The following is a 22,262-nucleotide window of genomic DNA, read 5'->3' on the forward strand; positions in this document are numbered from 1 at the left end:
CCAGTTGACACCTTTGTGATGTCAGCAGCCTCAGGAGACTGCCTGGCTGAGGGAGGGAGAGTCCTGCCTCTCTCTCCTTCTGGGTTGGTGTGGTGTGGGGGTGTGTGTTTCTCGGTAAGCGGGGTGTCCCTGGGGGAATCAAGGCCTACAGTGTGGTGGTGGGGGGCTGTGCACCGGTTCCGGTGTGTGTGTGTGTGTGTGTGTGTGTGTGTGTGTGTGTATACCAGCTTCCCGAGGACGTGTAGTGGAGAATTAGATTAGCTTGGATCCCCTAATCCACAGGCTATAGGGGAACCTTGGAAGTCTCTAGCACAACTCCCCTTCTTTACTGATAAGCAAAGTGCCTTGCCTAAGTTCAGTTCTCAGAGTGGGTCTTTTCCTCGGGAAGTGAATTCGAGTGGGTGCCAGTTTTTGGTGGCGTTGGGAGAGGATGGGAGAGGGGATCTCCTTTGAAAGTAGGAAAGGGAATTCCTCTAATAAGGTAGTGCTCTTCAGATTGTGTTCCTAGTGTGCGTACAGCCCTGTCTGAATTTGGAATATATATGTGTGCTAGTATTTTAAAAAAAACCTTTAGAGCAGGTGTAAGGTACTCCCCTTAACACAAAACCTGAATGTATTAACTATCTGAATGCAATGATATGAACTATTTCTTACCATTACTATTCTCCTTGACTTTTAAAATAGTGGGTGCCTCTCTAGAGCTTCTAGTGGGAGTTTATATTCATTAACTGTTTGAGGGATGATGAGAGGCGGGAGTTTTTTGGAGGGAAGGAGAGAGAGCCTGGAAGCTTGGGAGTTAGGATGTATCATCTACTCCATGGAGGAAGGGACCCTGGGCAGAAATGAAGAAAAACACTTCAGGAATTAAGATTTACACTTGGGGGAAAATAGGATTTCATATATAACCTAGCTGTGAATGTTAATAAAAGAACGCAACCTATATTTAGCTCAGCACAGTGCCTGGCACCTGGTATGTAATAAATATTTATTGAATGAATGATGCGTGAATGTCTCTGGTGGTTTGTTCCCTTTCTTGCTTCTCTGCCAAGAGAGAAATTAATAAACTCAAGTGGATTTGTGGCTGGTTAGCTAATGCTTGATTATGTTTACTTACTCAGCATTCCTAGGGTGACTGGCCGTGAATTAAGATGATGACTTAGGGGTGTTTACCAAATTGAAAGTGACCTTAGTTAAGTAGAAATTTCAAACACTTAAAATAATGACCCAAAGGATAGTTGTACTAATTGAAACAGGACTTTATTGATAGGGGAGCCACCCTTTCCTTATAATTAAAAAAAAAAAAGAAAAAAAGGTCCTTGCTAGATCTTACAGGATTGCCTGGAGAAGGGTTTGGCCCATGAAGGCTATGGGGAAGAATTAATTTCCAGAGTGATGCGGGACCCCTCCTCTCCACCTCCCCCATCCCCCCATCTGGTCCCCAGCAAGTAGAAGTGGAGGGTGTGGCCTGGAGGGGAGAGGGCAGGGGATGTGGTGGGGATGCTGCATTCCCAGTGGGCTGGGCTTGCTCTCTGTTTCCTTCTGGTGAGATCTGATCGCTCACTGGTTTGCCAAAGCTTATGGGGTGATTTTTTCCTGACTTTCCACCTTTTCTTTTATAGCTCTCTCTCCCTCTTTCTGACTCTTCCAGGGGAGCCCATGTTTCCCTGTTTACCCATTTAGTTTCTAGCTTCCTGGCGGGGAGGAATTTTCCCAAGACAGCAGCCTCTGGCTCAAGCTTAGCTGCTTGGCCTTAGGATGGCAAGTGCTCTCACTTAGATAAGCCTCAGACACATGAAAAACACCAAAGTTATTGGTGATACCAGTCAGCTCTGTCTCTTTCTTGGAGCATTGGCATTTTTAGCAAACCATTTAGCAAATGGTTAACGTCGAGGAACAGTCCTTTGGCCTGAGGTAGCTGCGTGTTTTGTGGTCCTGAGGCCTGTAGACCCCACAGGCTGGCTTCAGCTTTGCCAGGGTAGACCAGATCTCTAAAATGCATTCCTCATTTTGAGACCTGAGTATGTTATTTGCTGAATAGAAAATGACTGGACTAGACAAAGGAGAAGAGAGAATGTAGCCTTTCCTGACTACTTGATCTCAGAGCCTTTATTTTTATTTTTTTTAAAGATTTCATTTATTTATTCATGAGAGACACAGAGAGAGAGAGAGGCAGAGACACAGGCAGAGGGAGAAGCAGGCTCCATGCAGGAGCCCGACGCGGGACTCGATCCCGGGTCTCCAGGATCAGGCCCTGGGCTGAAGGCGGCCCTAAACCGCTGAGCCACCCGGGCTGCCCATGATCTCAGAGCCTTTAAAAGAATTTATCTTCAAGGAACATCTACAGGTCTCTTATTTCAGGGATCCTGCTTTGGGCAGTTCTGGAGGAGGCTGTTTGCCCTTGGCGGAGTTGCTTAACATCTCTGGGTTTTAGTTTTCTCATCTATATATTAAGAGAGGTGAACTAGAGAATTTCCAGCTCTCCTCCAGGTTTCCAAACTCCTACAGAGATGGGAAGGTTCCAGACACCACTGCGAGCCACTAGGGGCGGGTGGAAAGGAGCGCCTTCCTATTCCAGTCTGACTACACCGTGTGGCCCCACTTGGTCAGGTGGCTGCAGAAACAGAATTGCTCTCCCCTGGTGAGCCACTGGTGCAGATTCAGCAGCAGCTGAACACCTTAGTGTTTACAGCTGCTTCATAGGCCCACCTCTGCCCCCGAGGTGGCTGGAGTGACCGTCCTCCCATAGCACAGGTGCGGATCAAGCGCGCATGCTGCGGACCCTGGTGTCAGTACCAAGCCACTGGCTGGGGCTGGTCCTGGGCCGGTCCTGGGCTGGCTTCTATTTTTAGGCTGTATCTGATGGAGTCACTGCCTTCCCTGCTTAACGATCCCTTGTCAGTGCCAGCGTGCCTCCCCTCGGCCTCTCAGTGATCCGAAAGTCCCCGATGTTATAAGAGGAAAGGGCAGGGTGAGGTGGGGCGAAGTGGATGCGACCGAGGCACTCGGTTTCTGTCCCTCCCAGGGCCTGGATATCCTTTCTAGAAAACAAAGCAGGATGCTTCCCTGAGGCCACCCCATGGCCCACCCCAGATCTGTCAAGACCCATCTGTGCAGGGGAGGATAGAGGCTTAAGCCTTAAGACCCAATCCCTAGGGACAGAGATTCAAGCAACTACACAGTGCCTGGCACAGTGTGAGCAGTCCATACACGTAGCATAGATATTCCTCCCAGATGCATACGCACAGGCCAGGGGGAATAGAGTTCTGCTTGGGAGAGACCTAGAAGGAAACCCCTGTGCCATTTTATTAAGTTAAAACTGCTCATGTGTTCAGCTCAGGACCCTAAGTGGGGTTAGCAACCTGGGAGCACGTGACTCAGAACCTCGATCTGCTTCCCGGGCCAGGAATTTAGTGGGTGCTGGTCTAAGGAATGTTAGAATTTCAAGGACTTTGATGTAGGAGCTGCTTATGACACCCAGTTCACTCCAGACACTGTTTGTGTTGCTTTCAGCAGGGCTGTCTCAGTGGGTATGGGGTTTGGGGCAAGTCCCACGGGAAGCAGATATAAAGGAACAGGAAGGGTGGCCTGGAAGGGAAAAGAAGTCCTAAAATATGTCAGGAAGCCTGGGGCCTAAGGGCCAAATATATCTGTCTATCACCTTCTATCTATCTATCTATCTATCTATCTATCTATCTATCTATCATCTTTATCTATCATATATCTATCATCATCATCATCATCTGTCATCTATCATCTATTTACCATCTATCATCTATTTATCATCTATTATCTATCATCTATCATCTATTATCATCTATTATTTATCATCTATCTATCTGTCATCTATTATCTATCTATCATCTATCTATCATCTATCCATGAGCCTTGAGTCTGTTTGGTACCAGCTAGAATGAACGATTTTTGCCTTTTCCCTTCATGCCACCCGAGTCCTGCTCAGGAGATGGACCCTTACACAGTGCAGGCCAGAGGAAATCGCTCCAGTCCCCCTCTTTCCCAGGGATGCCCATGTTTTCAGGCTGCTTCCACATTATACATTTCGGTAGCATTCATTACCCCAAGGAATCCAAGGGAAGCCTTGAAATTGCATACCATTTTGGGGGGATTGGATCACATTCTCAGCTTCTAACAAACTTCTATATACTGTTGCCCATGGCTAGGCTCATGTGCAGTGGTCATTATGCCCGAAACTCGCATTGTGACTGCCCAAGCCCATTGATTTGGGAGGAGAACACTGGGCTCTCTTTCAGCACGGGAGGGACAGCGGTGGTGTCGTATGAGCTTCAGAGTGACTCTCACTGAGTGACTCTGGGCAAGCACTTAAGCTTTAGGGGGCATGTTTCCTTTTTGATAAAATAGGGATGCCAAGTAATTGCTTCTTCAGGGTTGTTATAAAGATTGAATGTGATTTAATACAGCACAGTATCTACCATTTATATTCACCCTGCCAGACATGTGATCCTCCCAGCAACGCAGTGAGTCCTGTGGCATGACCCCATCTTATAAGTGAAGAAAAAGATGCTCTAAGAGGTGCCATCTGTCCAAGGTTGTTACAGAGCTGATGGGTGGGTGATGAAGGCAGGATTTGGCGAAAGTTTCACTTCTGAGGGCACGTTCTTAGTTACTGAGCTGTACCACCATATATGCAAATGCTCCAAAATGCTCCTGTTTTTTACAGGCTCCAAGGAGTAAATTGTCCCCTCCTAGGTGCTAAAGGGTACATGAACTTCAGGCCAGGTCAAACCACTGATATTATGTGATCTATTTACACTGGGGGTTCCTCATCTTTTAAAAGACAACGGTAGGTAACTTTATTTTATTTTAAAGATTTTATTTATTTATTCATGAGAGACACACAGAGAGAGGCAGAGACACAGGCAGAGGGAGAAGCAGGCTCCCTGCGGGGAGCCCGACGCGGGACTCCATCCCAGGACCCGGGGATCACGCCCTGAGTCAAAGGCAGACGCTCAACCACTGAGCCACTCAGGCGTCCCACTTTTTAACTGTAATGTCTTACGTCAACCTTTGAGATTGTTTTGTATAATTTTCCTTTTGCAGGCAAGGAAGCTAAAAGGAAAAACAACTTTCCTAACCTCACTGAACGAGTGAGTGGCACAGCCAAGCAACAGTTGACTTGTCGATGCCTGAGGTGACTCCGGTTCCTGGGTAGCCACTATGTAAGGAGGAGTTCCTTCCAAGACAATCTGGAACATGCTCTATCCATTGAACAGGCCGATGGGCATTTCATACTTGCCAAAGCCCCAGATGGTGCCGAACCACTCTAGTGGAAATGTCTCTGTAATCCAGCATGGTGACCCTGCCCCCCGGCCTGCCCTTCAGAGCAACCTTGGACACTGAAATTCTAAAGCAGTGTTGGCCTTTTGTGGTGTCTCAAGAGCAATCCGTACCTCACAGAGGCTCTGGGAGGTTAGGGGGAGGACAGAAGGGAGTTGAGTCCTTCTCTCCTTCAGCATTCCTAGTGGACAGATTTTCAAGACAATATGTCATGTGGGAGGTAGAAACTTGGAGCACAAGTGCCTAGGGCAACGTCAGAGTTCCCGCACTGGATGCCATGGAGAGGGGCCCTCTTGGCATCTGGTGTGGAGATCAGAAGGGAGACCATTAATCCTGAGAAAGGTGGGTGAGAAGGTTTCTGAGTCTCACACAGTGTTTCTGGTGTCTTTGAAAGGCTCTTAGTGTTTTGGAAGGGCCGGCTGTCAGAGGTACATGGAGTGATATGGGTGCGTCATGGTGATATTCCCAGGACAAATGGGGGGAGGCCTGGGGAGCTCCCGGGAAGAAAGCTTACTCTACTATGGGTTTTGCCCACAAACCTGCTCCCATGGCAGGGTCTTCCTAGAGCCTTACTTCTTGGACAGATTGAAGAAGTTACCTCTCCGGCCTGTCTATGGTCCCATTGATACCAAGTTGGGGGAAAGCAGATAGTTGAGGGACCGGTTGACTTTATGATAAATGCTTTTGCCCCCATCACCAGGCTGACTCTCAGTCTGAGCCCTGCTCGACGAGACCCCGAGTATCCGAGGGTCAGGGGCAGGATCACTAACCTGTCATGGGGTGTAAATAGCCCCTGTTTCACGGAGCGTGCTATCTACCTTCCTGGAGAGCTTGCTTCAGACAAACGGCTTTCCACTCCCCAAGCCAGAGAGGATGAAAGGTCAGAAAAATGCCTCTGAGAAAATCCTGGTGCGTGCGTCCTGCTGCGTCATCTGGCCACTCGCCTTCGCCCCTTCTCTCTCAGCCTACAGCTGCCACTCTTCTGTGCAAAAACGGGCCACGCTGGGTTCTCTCTGAGAGAGATTCTTTTGCTGTTGCCCTAGTAACAGAATTATTAAACCAAGTTCCAGCCTCGGGAGTATTTGTGCCTGGTGAGGTAATGTCTGTCGCATGCAGCCTTTCCATTCCCACCCCACCCCCTCGCTTCAGGCCCTCTGTATCTCACACCTAGACTGATGGACTCAGCTCCTCCCTGGCCTCGATGCCTCCTGCCCACCCTGCCCGCTGGGGCAGCTCCCAGCTGAGCAACACCCTTTCTCAGGCCCAGAGACTGTGTTGGTCAAGTGCCCCATCGGCCTGGCATTCAGAGCACTCCCCCCACCCCCGCCCCAACATCGTGGCCCCCTACCACCTTCCTGAAGCCTACAGTGCTCCCTGCACTTCAGCAGAGCCCCTGTGCTTGCAGGCCAGCGACAGGGAGTAGATTCTAGAGAAACAAGAGCAGAGAATCCACAGGACTTAGGTAGTGCCTGGTTGGCTGAGAGGCAATAAGTACTGCGGAAGGTTTCAGCATCTGGGCTTTGGAATGAGACTGTCTATAGAATTTGAGCTCTCTCACTAAATAGCTGTATGACCTTGGGCAAGTTTTTTTTTTTTTTAAGATTTATTTATTTATTTGAGAGAGAGACAGTGCATGAGCAGGGGGAGGAGCAGAGGGAGCCGGAGAGGGAGAAGAAACCCACTCCCCAGCAGAGCCGGGAGCCAGGCAGGGCTGGATCTCAAGACCCTGAGATAGTGACCCGAGCCAGAGTCGGAGGCTTAACCCACTGTACCCCGCGAGGTGCCCCTGGTGCAGGTGTCTTCACCCAAATCTCAATTTCTTCAAATGCAAAATAATGACAATAATGGTAGCTTCCTCCTAAGGGTTTCTCTGCCCAATTAAAGGTCTTCTAGGTGCTTAGCCTCGTATCTGCGCACATGGAATCGGGCCGGCAGCGTTAGCTGTGCTGGTGAAGGTGGCTGGGAGAGGCAGAAGGGTGGCCCCGTGAGAAATGGAGCCAAGAGCGGCACTTGATTTGGGCAAGTGGGTGGAAATTGCACAGATAAAGAATCCAGGTGCAGAAGAATCTGCTTGTGACAACAGATGATGTTTTTATTTTGGAGCTTATGGAGTTTGAGTTGTCACAGCTCACTTGTACTGATTGTCACGGAGTGCCAGGCCCTATGCTGGCACATTCCATACATTCTCTCTTACATAATTCCCACAGCAGCCCCCTGAGACGAGGATTATTAACACATGGCAAGGCTGAGCGGCTTGCCCAGTTGTTAAGCAGCAGCAGAGCTGAGATTTGAACCCAGGTCTTGGGGTCTCAAGAGGTTGCACACTTTCTTACCACTGTGTACACTGCTTCTTAAAAATCTTGATTGTAGTTAGGAAGTCAATCTGTGTGTGTGTGTGTGTGTGTGTGTGTCACACATATGCGCTTTCAGTGCCAAGACGGTCTTTGGGGGAACATGATGGTTTGCACTGCTTCCTGCCAAGGCAGTGGGCAGCCCCCTCATCTGGGCTCCCTGCGTGTAAACTTGGCCCCGAGACTTGGGGACATCTTTTATGACATGTGCTCTCCTGAGCTCGTGCTCAGGGTTGGTGGCTCCATGCTCACCTCTACCCTGCTCGGATGGTCTCATTCCCAATCTCCTCCCACGTGTGTCATTGGTCTTGAAAGCGCATTAGCATCTCTGAACCTCAGTTTCCCCGTCGGAACAACTCAAGCAGTTATAGAATCGCAGGAAGCATCGAAAGAGATAGATGTTTCTTGAGGAGAGGCGCAGCCTCTGATTTCTCAACATTCCCAGAGCCCGGGCCAGATCTCTGAATGAAAACATGACCCACCGGCTGCAAAGGCTAATCTATATATGGTGCTGGGTCCACCCCTTTGGTTGGATCCTACTGAGATTGCTTCCTTTTCCACTTGTCCTGCTGTCCTGGTTGGTTACCCCGGGTTTTGTGCTTTGGGGATGACTCTGTTTAAACTTTTGGTGTCGGCTAAACCCTAATGGCAGAATTGGGTTACAGCACCGGTGCTGGGTGTTGGGTGTCTGCCCATATATGTGGTGGGGGATGGGGAGGTGGTGGGAGGTGGCAGGTGCAGAGGGACAAGGGGATAGACTGGATCGTATTTCCTCCACAGACTTTCCTTGTAACAGGGAAAGGTGCTCTGAGAACAGGAGGGGCATGAATTTACATGTAGTAAGTGGAACCCATGTTATGGTTGAACCTTAAAGGTCAATGTGATGGTATCAGGAGGTGAGGACATTGGGAGGTGATTAGGTCATGAGGGTGAAGCCTCATGAATGGGATTAATGCCTCATCACGGAGGCCCCAGAGAGCTCCCCATCCCCTCTGCCCTGTGAGGATACGAGAAGTTCGAGACCCCAAAAAAGAGACCCTCACTCTTCAGGACCCAGTTCAAATTCCTCACCCAACCATACCAGCACCTTAAATGGGGATTCCAGCTCCCAGAACTGTGAGAAGTAAATATCTGTTGTTTATAAGACACCCGGGCTGCAGCATTTTGTTACGGCAGCCTGAATAGACAGCAGGGTACAATAAGTTGGCTTTTAACAGGAATTTTCTGTTCTTTTAATAATAACGCGGAGACTTCTAAAATATTTTTCCCCTTATCATTCCAGGTATTGACACTTTCAGTAACCTGCATCTGGGTTTGGCCGCTATTTAATTAAGACTTAGACCTATAAAAATGCACATTTAATACTCAGAGTAAACCCTTGACTTGTTCCCTTTGAAGGTAAACAGGTGAGGTATCTTCTTGAACTCAGAATTCTGAGATAATTAAGATTAGTTGCCATAGAGAGAGAGAGACAGAAAGGCATTAAAATGTATCATATTTTCCATGTTTAGGAAATTCATTTAGTTAAATATTCAAGGCCACAAAATCTACCCAGACCCAGATACCTATTAATCTGCTGCCCACATAGCCTCCAGAGTGATCTTTCTTTGTCAGGAAAGCCTTCTAATTGCTCTGCTCCCCTGCTCACAAACTTTTAATGGCTCACCGTTGTCCTGTGTACAGATCGTGTCCCAGACCCTCAGGACCTGACCCAACCTCCCTTCCCCAGCTCATTTGCTACCTCCTAGCCACATAGGTGCTCGCTGGCACCTGCTGGCACTTGCAGTGTGCCAGGCCTCTCTACATTATTTACCCTTTGGATTCTCTTTCTCATCCTCTCGCGGCTTTGTGAGCTCCTGCTCACTCCTCAGGACCCAGTTTAAATTGCACACCCAGTGTGAAGACTGGGCCTCTTCAGATTCTTCCAGACAGAATTATCCTAGGCTTTCTTGGGCTTTGTACTTTTATGACAATTCTCCTTATAATGTACAATTATACATTTTTCTCACTAGACTGAGAGTGTCTTGGGACCCAGGGACCAACTCATTATATGAATATGTATAATTCCTTATATGAATATAGACCTATTCACATGATATCTAGCTCATAGTAGGCCTGAATCACTCTTGTTAGGGGAAATTAAGTGAATGGCATTACATTGCCAGTTAATAGTATGTGTTATAAAGTGTGATGTCATAAAGGTTTTTTTCAGGGAATGAATGATCTGACCTACTGTTTTCTGTGGTGTTCCATATAAAAGCTCTGCAGTGCTTTGTTGAAGGGGGGTTGTCTTTGCATGCCTGGCTGCAGTCGCGTGAAGCTAATCTAGAGCTTACTGCCACCCCTTTGGTTAAGTAGTAGAAAGGGCAGATGTAGAGGCCACAGAAGAATCACTTCTTTCATGATGCCAATTAGTATCCCATGGACATCTAGACACTCAATGATGAGAGGCATTATAATTTGGTGGTTAAAGTGTGAGCTCCAGGGGCACCTGGGTGGCTCATTCAGTTAAACATCTGCCTTTGGCTCAGGTCTTGATCCCAGGGGCCCCTCGTTGGGCTCCCAGCTTGACAGGAAGCCTTCTTCTCCCTCTCCATCTGCCCACTGCTCCCCCTGCTTGTGCTCTCTCTCTCCCTCTCTGTCAAATACATAAAAATCTTTAATAAAAAAAGATAAAATACGGGTCCTTGGGTGGCTCAGAGGTTTAGCACCTGCCTTTGGCCCAGGGCGTGATCCTGGAGACCCGGGATTGAGTCCTGCATTGGAGTCCCTGCATGGAGCCTGCTTCTCCCTCTGCCTGTGTCTCTGCCTCTTTCTCTCTCTGTGTCTCTTATGAATAAATAAATAAAATCTAAAAAAAAAAAAGATAAAATATGGAGTGAGGTGTACACGACTCTCAGCTGTTTGGCAACTTCTTGACTTTGTCTTCATTTTTGTTAGGTGTAAAATGTAGGTAATCACATTATATTCCTGAACTGGGTTTGAGCATAAAGGAAATATTCAGGCCACACACACGGGCACCCAGCATCCAGGAAAGTATTTAACAAAAGGTAGCAACTATTATTTTCCTGCGATTTTGTAATGGTTCTGAGCTACTAATAGAATGTATAACAGGAATACAAAATGGTACACTCATGAAAGTTTCCCCGAAGAAATAGCAACTGCAGTAATAATTACTGATTTGCTGGCAAGTTAGAATATGGTTTATTATTAATAGCTGTTTGAGTACTGTCAGGGGTTAGAGCCAGTCTCAGAAGATTTCCAAAAGAACTACATAACTAAGGTCCTCAGAGGGAAGCTGCTCAGATCCCTAAGGACAGCAAGACCAGCGGATGAGGTTCCCGGACTGAACAGTCCAAGGATGTGTTTGATGAGGCTGGGACACAGCTGCGTGAATTCAGACCTCCAGCATGGCCACACAAAGTGTGTGCCATGCAGGCAATCTCTCTGCCCCTAATGCCGGATTGCATGAGACCATCGCCTCCTGTCCTGCCTGGGAAAGCCCCGAAGATGATGAACTTTCTCGAGGCTTTGCATGAAGGCTACAGTGGTGGCTGCCTCTTGATTCTGTCCCGGTCACACCCGTCCCAAAGCTTCTCATGCATTTTGACCATAAGAGTGTGAGCACGTCACCTCTGATGAATACATTTATTAAAAATTGACTCGCGTGTCCTTGGTATTTTCTTGAACATTCCTCCCTTTGATAATACATTACTGAAGCAAAGAGTTGCTTATTTAATGTGCTCTGCTTTTACCATGCTTTGCTTTCTTTTTCTTTTTTAGAGGAAAGAGGTTCCTGCAGTCAAAGTACACCTGGTTGTGAAGCGTGGTAAGGAAAGGATGTGTGTGGGAGTCTGTGAAAGAGGCTGAGGTCTGGGATTGCTAAGGTGTTTTCTGGAGCTTCCAAGAGTGCCCATGGGCTGGCCCTGAGCCCTCGTAAAAGCCACGAGAGACCAGAGCCCCTTCTGAACCTCCAGAAACTTCTCTGGTTGTGAACTCATTCTCTTCCTCCTTCCTTTTGCTTCAACTCCTCTGAAAACCACGTGTGGAGCTGAGGGACAGGCTAACTCAGGGGTGCTGGAATGGAGATCTAGCTGGAAAGAGTCTGGAACCAGAGATTTGGGCCTGAAGTTTAGTCCTGGTGCTTTCTTAAACTCATTGTGCAACCTTGGACAAGCACTTCACTCTCTAGGCTTCTGTTTTACCGTCTGTGAACCAAGGCAGCTGTGTCTTTGGATCTTGGGTTCTGTGAAACTAGGCCAGGGACAAGCAGTGGGACAGGAAACAGCCCCTTCATCTCCTCCCAAAGGGCGCATTTCAGCTGTCCTTTACGAACACCTTGTGCAAGCCAATGATGCATGATTATGAGACTGGTGCAATCTGGAACTGGCAGCCTGGCGGTCTGGGACAGCCAGGAGTCACCAGGAGCAAAGGCGAGATTTAACCTGGAGACAGCAGGGCTCTGAACTTCCCTGGGAGGAGAGTGGAGAGGTGCCCTTCCACAGGGAGCCACCAGCCTGGGAGCACGCTGGAATAGTATATTTGTATGAACTCAAACTTTGGTCTTTGGTCTTGGTGATAAGGAATCCCTCCTCACCCCATAAAACCAAACCAAACTAAAACAATATTTAGAGGATGTGGTGACCTTTATTTAGAGAAATCAAGTGAACTGGACAAATATGAGGACCCTGGTGGAGCAAGAGGGTAAGTTGAGGAATTTTATCACTAAGCAAAACAGGTCCAAATTAGAACAACACAAGTGACAGGACAAAGGATTTGTTTTTTAATTGAAATTAGTTCATGCCCCTGGAGAATAACTCAAACAGTTCAAAAAATGATCACCAAAGAGTACATTTCTCTCCTACTCTCACTCTTTGGTCCCCATTCATAGGGGCAACCCACCTTTTACAATTTGTGTGTCCTTCCAAAGGTATTCTGGATGTCATCTGCATGTTGCTTTTATATGTAACAATATACTTGAAGATTGTCTTATAACAGCATGTAGATTCATCAATTATTTCAACTTAAATATTTGAGTGCCAACCAAGGGCCAGTTCCTACTGTTCAGGCTCTGAGAGTACAGCAGTAGAAAAGCAAGATCTCACTCCCCAACATTCTAGGGACATGACCAGAAAATAAACAAGTAAATGAAAATTATGTAATATAATGTTAGGTAGTGATAACTGTTGTGAAGAAAAATTTTAAAAGTATGGATGCTTTGATTTAATACTTTATTTAATACCTTTATTTATATTTTTAATTCCAGTATGTTTATTTTTTAACGGTTTTAGATGTAATGCTTATTTTTTTATTACGTTTTTAATTTTAATTCCAGTATAGTTAACATATAGTGTCATATTAGTTTCAGGTTTCCAATATAGTGACTCAACGCTTCCATGCATTACTCAGTGCTCATCATGATAAGAGTAATCTTTAATCCCCGTCACCTATTTCTCCCATCCTCTCATCCACCTTCCTTCTGGTAACTAGCAGATTCTCTATAATTAAGAGTCTGTTTCTCCATTTTCTTGGTTTGTCTCTTCCCCCCCCGCCTTTGCTCACTTGTTTTGTTTCTTAAATTCTGTATATGAGTAGTCTTTCTCTTATTTCACTTAGCATTATACTCCCTAGCTTCATTCATGTGTTGCAAATGGTAAGGTTTCATTCTTTTTCTAATGACCAAATAATATTCCTACACACACACACACACACACACACACACACACACACACCACGTCTTATCCATTCATCAATCAATGGGCACTTGGGCTACTTCCATAATTTGGCTATTGTAGATGGTGCTGCTATAAACATAAGGGTGCATGTGTCCTTTTGAATCAGTGTTTTTGTATTCTTTGGTAAATACCTACTAGTGCCATCACTGGATTGTAGGGTATTTCTATTTTTAATTTTTTGAGGAAAATCCATACAGTTTTCCATAATGGCTGCACCAGTTTTCCTTCCCACCAACACTGCATGAGTGTTCATTTTTCTCCACATCCTCACCAACATTTGTTGTTTCTTGTGTTTTTGATTTTAGCCATTCTGACTGGTGTAAGGTGGCATCTTGTAGCTTTGATTTGCATTTTCCTGATGATGAGTGATGTTGAGCATCTTTTCAGTCATGGTCTGTTGGCCATCTGTTTGTTTTCTTTGGGAAAATATCTGTTCATGTCTTCTGTCCATTTTTTAATTGGATTATTTGTTTTTTTGGTTTAATTTGTGTAAATTCTTCCTATATTCTGGCTACTAATCCTTTATCAGATATGTCATTTGCAAATATCTCCTCCCATTCCATAGGTTGTCTTTGCTGTGCAGAAGCTTTTTATTTTGATATAGTCTCAATAGTTTGTTTTTATTTCCCTTGCCTCAGGAGACAGATCTAGAAAAAAATTGCTATGGCTGAAGTCCGAGAGATTATTACCTGTGTTCTCTTCTCGGATTTTCATGGTTTCAGGACTTAGATTTAGGTCTTTAATCCATTTTGAATTTCTTTTTGTGTGTGGTGTAAGAAAGTGGTTCAGCTTCATTCTTTTGCATGTTAACTGACCAGTTTCCCCAACAGCATTTATTGAAGAGACCATCCTTTTCCCTTTGCATATTTTTGCCTGTTTTGTTGAAGATTAATTGACCATGTACTCATGGATTTATTTCTGGGTTCTCTATTTTGTTTCATTGATCTATGTGTCAATGTCAGTTTTGAACCAGAACCATACTGGTTTGATTGCTACAGCTTTGTAGTATAACTTGAAATCTGGGATGGTGATGCTTTCAGTTTTGTTTTTCAAGATTGCTTTAACTATTGGGGGTCTTTTGTGGTTTTATACAAATTTTAGGATCATTTGTTCTAGTTTTGTGAAAAATGCTGTTGGTATTTTGATAGGGATTGCAGTTAATCTATAGATTGCTTTAGATAGTAGGGACATTTTAATAATATTTGTTCTTCCAATCCATGAGCATGGGTATCTTTCCATTTCTTTGTGTCATCTCCAATTTCTTTCATCATTGTTTTATAGTTTTCAGAGTATAGGTCTTTTACCTCCTTAAACAAGGAGAAGAGTGACCTCACACAAGGGTGGGAGCATGGACAAAGATCACATGGTGGGAGGTGTATCTGGCCTGTTAGAGGAACAGGAAGGTGTGGCTGGGGAAAAATGAGGTGTAGTTGGAGAGGAAGTCACAGAAGCAGGCAGGGGACACAACACATAGACCCTAAGACTGTGGTAAGGAATTTGGCTTTTATTTTAAGTGACACATGAAGCTATTGGTGGTTTGGGCAGGAGGGTCATAGCTAATGAATTTTTTAAATAAAGATACTCCTGGCTGCTGTGAGGTGAACACTGTCAAGGGGCAGGAGTGGAATTGAGGGTGACCAGGTGGATGTGGTATTACTCAGGAGGCAGGTGACAGTGGCTTGATCTAACAGATTTATATTCTGGGAATAGAACCTACTGAATGTGGGGTGTGAGAGAAAGGAAACAAAATAATTCTGAGATTCTTGATCTGAATGGGTGAATGTTTTGTATTTACTCAAATGAGGAGCCATAGAGATGGAGGGGCTAATGTGGTGATTGCCATTTTCTGGCTCAGATGTGTTAAGCTCAGGATGCCTATTTTATGCCCCAATGCCAACATTTAGAAGGCAATAGGATATATGAATCTGGAAGGCATGGCTTATATTAGCACTGGAGATAAGGAATTTGGGTGTCATCAGGTGATATTTTAACCCCTGGGCCCTGAGAAGCATCAGAGATTGAATGCAGACAAAGAATGTAGGGAGAAGGCCAGGACCAATTCCAGGGTTCCTCTAACATTTAGACGTTGGAAAGAGGAGGAAGGATCAGCAAAAGAGACTGAGGGGGGACAGCCAGGGAGGAAGGAGAAAAACATAAGAATGTGTGATCCTGGAAACTGAGCAAGCATTGAAAGTTTTGGCTAAATCTCCCATTTTTTTTCGTGTCGGTACTGCATTCCATTGTACGGCTGGGTCTTAGCTTATTTAACTAGTTCTTTCTCCAGTGGCATTTAGCTGGTCTTAGTCTTCTGCGAGTAAACAATGTCATAGTAAATGAGCTGGACTTCATCAGTAGTTCTGGGGAAGGCAATCATAGGGAACTGGTTAAAGTCCTCTGGCCTTGAGGCAGAATGACTAGCACTGGCTTGTGGAGAGCACCATTTTCACACATGTAAATGAATATTAGGGAGTCAGAGTTTAAGAGTAGGAAAGACCTTTTGAAACCACTAGTCCTAGCCACTGCTTCTATGGGAAGAAAAACCAAACTTGTTCAAAGTCATCTGGCTCTTTTTTTTTTTTTAATTTATTTTTTATTGGTGTTCAATTTACTAACATACAGAATAACCCCCAGTGCCCGTCACCCATTCACTCCCACCCCCCGCCCTCCTCCCCTTCCACCACCCCTAGTTCGTTTCCCAGAGTTAGCAGTCTTTACGTTCTGTCTCCCTTTCTGATATTTCCCACATCTGGCTCTTTGACGCGGCTGATGTTAGGACACAAACTCTTGACTCTCTCAGTCCACGTTTGGCAGAATTGCCTGTTGCATGCGAAGGCATTTCAACTCCCTCAAACTGATCAACTCCCTCAATTCCCTCAAATTGGCTGGGATGCAGGATGTCAATATAGCTTGATTGAAGGCAGTGAGGTGTAGATGAGTTAGCAAAGATTTGGGGCCAAACCAACCTGGACTGAATCCTGTTTCCAGCTTTTACGAGATGTGTATCAGGGTCCTTGACTCTGAACATTGGTCTTTGTCGAGTGGCGATATCACCTATCACAGCTGATGTGGTGGTGTAGGCCCCCTGCCCCACCCTGTGTGGTGCAGACAGGAAGTGAGAACTCCCTTTCCCCCAACCTGCTTCTTCTTCCTTCCAGTGCCGTTGTTATGAGAAGCAACTTGGAAAGTTCCTCCTAAACCTTGAAGGAAGCAAAGAGCTCAGAAAGCAAACCAAAAGCAGTATTCTGTGGGGATGTGTGTAGTTTAAAGTTCTGTTCTGAAAGTAACGTCCTACCTCAAATGTCTGTAAGTAAATCATGAATATATTAGACCCATCACTCTGGGAAGATATGTGGTAATAAGACTGAGAACAATTAAGGAAAACAGAAATCCTTTGATCATCTTATTTTTTGAAAGGTTTATTTATTTATTTGAGAGAGATAGAGATAGAGATAGATAGATAGATAGATAGATAGATAGATAGATAGATAGAGAGAAGGGGCAGGGGAGAAAATCTCAAGCAGACTCCCTGCCGAGTAGGGCTTGATCCCACGACCCCTGAGATCATGACCTGAGCCCAAACCAAGAGTTGGACACTTAACCAACTGAGCCGCCCAGACACCTCAGTCTTTATTTTAAAATAAAACCCCTGTTTATTCTGAGTATGAAAACTTTTTTTCCCTGATTATGATGCTTTTGGCAAAAACATAGAAAATACAGAAAAGTATGAAGAAGAAAGTAAAAGGAATGCATAATTCCATTACCACTATTCACTTTTGTTTTTTTTTTTTTTTTTTTTTTTTTTTTCACTATTCACTTTTGGATGAGCTTTCAGTCTTTTTTCTATGCAGGTTTGGCCATGGGCTGCTCGAATGTCCCTTCACTAGAGAGCTGGTGAGGTCCTTTGGAACTTGCCTCGGCATTTGAGCCAAAGTCCTAGTTTTCTAGAGCTGGCTCCAGCTGGTGCCTAAGCAAGGCTGTGCCACAACTGCCTGGCTGTTTTTCAGGCAGTTTCTCCTCAGATGGCTGTTAGCTTTTTATTTGCTTTGGGACATATGAAAGTTCTACGTTTTTATGTAGACTGATGGAATAATTTTTTCCTTTTTTGACTTCTCCCAGTGCTTTTATGCCTGAAAAAAATCTTTCATTGTCCAGAGACCAGGCAAATCTTTTAACTACATTTTCTCCTTTTATTAATAGTTTTATTTTTTAAGTCTTTAATCTGTCCAAAATTTATTTTGTTTTACAGTGCCAGGTGAAGGATCTAGATAGATCTCTTCTTAAATAGTTTTCCTAGCACCACGTATTGCTTGACCAAAGGCAAGCTTTGGTCACCTGCTTTAATGTCCATTTCGTTACTCAGAGAGGATGAAGGAAATCCTACTTCACAGGGCTAGGTTGAAGAAAAAAGAGGTGATGAATATGAAAGCATTTTATAAATGCTCTAGAAATGTTAGTTTTTGCTGTTGTTCTTAAGTGAGAAAATCAGGTGTGAATCCTTGTTTGGTGTAGTCTTGTCCCAATCCACTTATGAGGACAACCCCAACAGGGCTGGCCCTCAGATCCCCACAAACCAAAGGCTATCAGACACACAGAGAGGTTTTAGGATGCCACAGAGGAGTTCAAATATAAGCTGTTCATAGCAAGTACAGTTCAAAGGTGCATATGTTTATGGGTGAGGAGTGAAGGAGAATTTAGAATCTCTAAATGGGGTGGGGGTGGTGATCCATCAGGGAAAGTGGCCAAAGCCTTTCATGAGTAGACAGTATCTGATGAGGGGAAACACTTAATTATTTGTCTCTGACGTCCTAAAGGACAACAGAAAGGGTGGGATTTGAGGAATGATGAGAGACACATGGCCTGGCATGGTAAGAGGGAGAGTTTACCAGGCATGCTGTTGTTTTGGAGCTGGCTCAGGGGCTGGTTGAAGTCAGGCTCAGAAGGGTGAGTTGGACTGTGCTGTCGTGGCATGGCCATGATTTCAACTCTTCCTTTAGTCAAGAAGAGAGATGTCTTATTTCTCTTTAGAGGGAGATGCAAAGACGGTTTGCTGGCAGATAGAGCCAACTCATAACCACCGAGGAGAGAATAGCTGAAGATCTAACATTACAAGGAAGGCTCTCAAGATTTAACCATTTCACCTCCAATTATTTACTGACTTGTTTTTCTTCTTTCCTCTCTTTAAATCTACAAGCATGTTTAAAATGTGTTTAACAAGGGGGGGCTACAGGAGGTCTGGAGCCTGATGGAACCCGTAGAAGTATACTGTGCCTAAGAAATGGTAGAAGAGAGAAGTATGGAAGATGGAAATTAAGATGAAATACATTCTTTAGGAATTCTGTCTCCTTCATTTTTGATTTAGGGAGTTCAGTACAGAGGGCAGGGCACAGTGGGGATGCAAAATGTACCGGTTGGTTGAGTTAGGGAGGGCACAGACTAGAGAAATACCCTTTGGTTAACCAAGAGTTAACATGGTGCTCTTGAAGAGTAATCGGTGGTGGCTGAGTTATGGTAATGCTGCACATTCCTTGCTAAGTGCACATTTCCTGTGCAGGACGTGGATTTGATGGGGCCTTTTCGAAGTAGGTGACTTAGGTGGTTCTTTTTATTGGGGGGCAAATCCAGATAATTTGGTCTGGCTGTGGAACCTAACTTCCCATCATTCCTCATCATGGGGCCTTCTTCCTAACCAGCACATCTATGCATTCCCCAAATCTAAGTAGACTCCTCAGATTCTACCTCCATACCTTTGTGTATGCTGCTCCTTGCAAAGGCTTCACACTCTCCTCTCCCCTCTCCTGAGATCCTACTCTCCTCCAAGACCCAAATAGAGCTTCTTTTCTAAAGCTGCCTTGAAACCCTTCCAACTTTCTTCCTTCCTCTGCACTCTCCCCCTTCCCCCTGTCTGGATTCCTCTCTCACTGTTACTGTGTTTGTAATTTATTCACACTCATATACTCTGATGTAAAGTTAGTGTTTTATATGAATATATTCAAATGCCCATTTAGATAGAGGTGCCTGGGTGGCTCAGTTGGTTAAGCGTCTGACTTTTTTTTTTTTTTAGATTTGTTTATTTGAGAGAGAGAGAGAGAAAGAGAGAGAGCAAGCACAAGTGAGTGCAGGTGGGGGGAGGGGCAGACAAGAGAGGAAGAGAGAGAACTCTTAAGCAGACTCCCTGCTGAGTGTAGAGCCTGACACAGGGATCTAACCCAGGACCCTGAGATCATGATCTGAGAGCTGAAATCAAGAGTCAGACACCTAACCAAAGGAGCCACCCAGGTGCCTCAAGTGTTCAACTCTTGATTTCGGCTCAGGTCATGATCTCAGGTTGTGAAATTGAATCCCATGTCAGACTCTGCACTGGGCATGGAGCCTGCTTAAGATTCTCTCTCTCCCTTTTCCTCCCTGCTCCAAAATCTCCAACTAGATGTTTCTTATTGTCTGAGACCTAGTTATATATTTCCTTACTACCTCCCTCACCTCCCCACCACCATAGTGCTTTGATCAATCTGGCCCCAGACCAGGTACCCAACAGTTATTTGATAATTTGATGATTTCAGAAGATTCCATGATGCTCATCTCTAGGTAAATTCTCTTTGTGATGCTAACATGGCAGGAACAAAGGCAATCCTTGATTCAGCTTCAGCACACTGAGTTTACTGTCAAGGGGAGCAAAATAGTTGCTGTGAGGGTACATAAGCAGCCCTCACAGCAGTGTTCCTCCTTCTGAATTCTACTGGCAAGTCTGGCTTCATGGATGAAAAGCAAAGGAGGCATGACCCAGCCCTTTGTGTGCAGGCCAAGTGTGGGAGACAATGAACACATTGATGACTGGAAGACAGTGTGGTAAATATGATAGGAGTATATAGGGAGGGTTATGGGAGCCTAGAGAGAGGGCTTCAAAATGAGGTTGGGGTAGGTGCTCAGGGAGGACTTTCTGGAGGATGCATTGCTTAACCCAAATCTAGGCGTGGAAGAGAGGGAGGAAAATATTTTGTTCACCATCACAGTCCAAGTCAGGAAAGGGTGTGTGGGGAAATGTAGAAAGGGAACTTTTCTAAGATAAAGTTATTTTACAAAGAAGCAGCATTGGGAAATCAAGGGAATTTAATTACAACTGCCTCACGAGCAGGGTTTGAAAAGGAGTGGGAGGCTCATGGAAACCTTAATTGCTGAGAAAAGTTAAGAGGAGAAATATGACAGAAGTAATAGGTCTGTATGTATGTCATGTCTGATTTGTCATTTTTCTAGACAGGCACTCTGCCTCCTGCCTTCTTCTAGGTTAGAGAAAAAAAGATCCTTCAGCTGCTGAGGTGAAGATACCATTTAGGATGCAGAAATGGGACTTGGAAGTACTCCTGATTCCTTTTAGGGAAGAAAAGGTCCATCTCGGGTTACCTCATTGCTAAGAAGAATAATAAGCATTTGTTCAGTGATAATAATGTGTGAGGTGCCTGAAAGAGCCCTGAATCAGGCTAAATAATTTCTTCCTTCCTTTAGAAAATAAAAAACAGCTTGCCTGATTTCTCTTCCAATTTATTCTTGTGGTTTTCCATTCCTTTGGAAATCCAGGAGGATGCTTATTTTATGAGCTTTTGTAGACCAGCCCTTCTACATTCAGAGAGGGTGTCCTTGTGTGCATTAAGCCGGGTCTTTAAGATTAATGCAATATGCAGGAAAATGTGATAAATGATACGGCATTAGCAACTTTTAGTTTGTAAAGTGGCTGCATGTTGAAGGCATCTGGAAAAATTGTGGATCGCAGCACCACCAAAGCATAAGTAACAGATGTCAAGGCAGAGGAGTGGCCAACTGAGAAGGATGAAACTAAACCCTCTGGGTTGTCCACACAGGTATTGTTAGAGAGAAGGAAGGGTGTAAGGATGTTTCAGCATAGAAGGGCTAGAGGAAACAAGTCTGTTGGCACAAAAAAAAAAAAAAAAAAAAAAAAAAAAAAAAAGGAGAGAGAGAGAGAGAGAATCAATGTGGCTGAGAAAAAAAGAGGCTCCACACACAGGTAGAAGGGTAGATTAGCTCTCCTCCAAGGTTCTGCCCAACTCAAACTTTGATTTCATGACTCTCTGAAAAAGGACTTAAAGAGGATTTTTTTCATAGACTCTAATATCTCATAGGCCAATATAATTATAATTATATAATTATATATAATTAGCATATTAATATATTTGGTTTATATATAAAATTTATAAATTATAACTATTAAAGCTCAGGAAAATTATGTATATAATTATATATTATACTAATATATAGAATATACAAATATACATTTAAGGTATATACATAAATAATTATCTAAACATAATTGTATAATATGTATAGTTTTCTTGAGCTTTAACATTTTACATTTGTGTAGTATTTTACACTTTGTGGGGACTTAATCTCACAGACTCTATTAGTTATCTGTGGCCACAATGATGCCATGTGACAAAGAACCATGCAATCTCAGTGCCACACAACAATGAGTGTTTATTGCTCATGTGTATGGAGGTTTGCTCGGTGGCTCTGTGGGCCTTCTAGGCTTGCTCATATAGCTGGACATCTGCTGGCTGTCAGTTGATCTAGGATGGCCTCGAGCTGAGGTGACTTGGGTGACTCAGCCTTGATCCATGTCTCCTATCTTTGAACAAACTAACCCAGACATGTCCTCAGGTGGCAGAAGAGGTGATAGAAGAGGCACAAGAGAGCAAGCAGAAACATGCAAGTCCTTGTATACTCATAGACCAGCTGGAGGAAGTCACAGGGATGAGCTCAGGGTCAAGGTATGGGGAAATGTGCCCCTTCCTTTTGGTTCGAGCAGTTGCAATGTCACCTGGTAAAGGCTGTAGATATCGGTGAAATTATAGCAACC

The 22,262-nt window shown here is 44.7% G+C and overlaps 1 long non-coding RNA gene across 26 annotated transcripts in view; it reads left to right on the forward strand.

Moving 5' to 3' along the window:
• Positions 1–22,262, forward strand: part of LOC112643077 (uncharacterized) — a 68,243-nt gene that overhangs the window by 6,614 nt on the left and 39,367 nt on the right. For 16 of the 26 annotated variants that reach the window (XR_007409078.1, XR_007409090.1, XR_007409092.1 and 13 more), the window contains exons 1-6: positions 20–114; positions 4,697–4,819; positions 5,077–6,409; positions 11,448–11,493; positions 16,555–16,702; positions 22,064–22,173. This is a non-coding gene — a long non-coding RNA (uncharacterized LOC112643077). Of the gene's footprint in view, positions 1–19; positions 115–4,469; positions 4,584–4,696; positions 4,820–5,076; positions 6,410–11,447; positions 11,494–16,554; positions 16,703–22,063; positions 22,174–22,262 lie in introns of those variants that run through there. The other 10 variants (XR_007409084.1, XR_007409098.1, XR_007409089.1 and 7 more) reach the window with 9 other exon arrangements.

Source organism: Canis lupus, chromosome 38, assembly GCF_003254725.2.
Source record: "Canis lupus dingo isolate Sandy chromosome 38, ASM325472v2, whole genome shotgun sequence".
Classification (NCBI taxonomy): domain Eukaryota; kingdom Metazoa; phylum Chordata; class Mammalia; order Carnivora; family Canidae; genus Canis; species Canis lupus.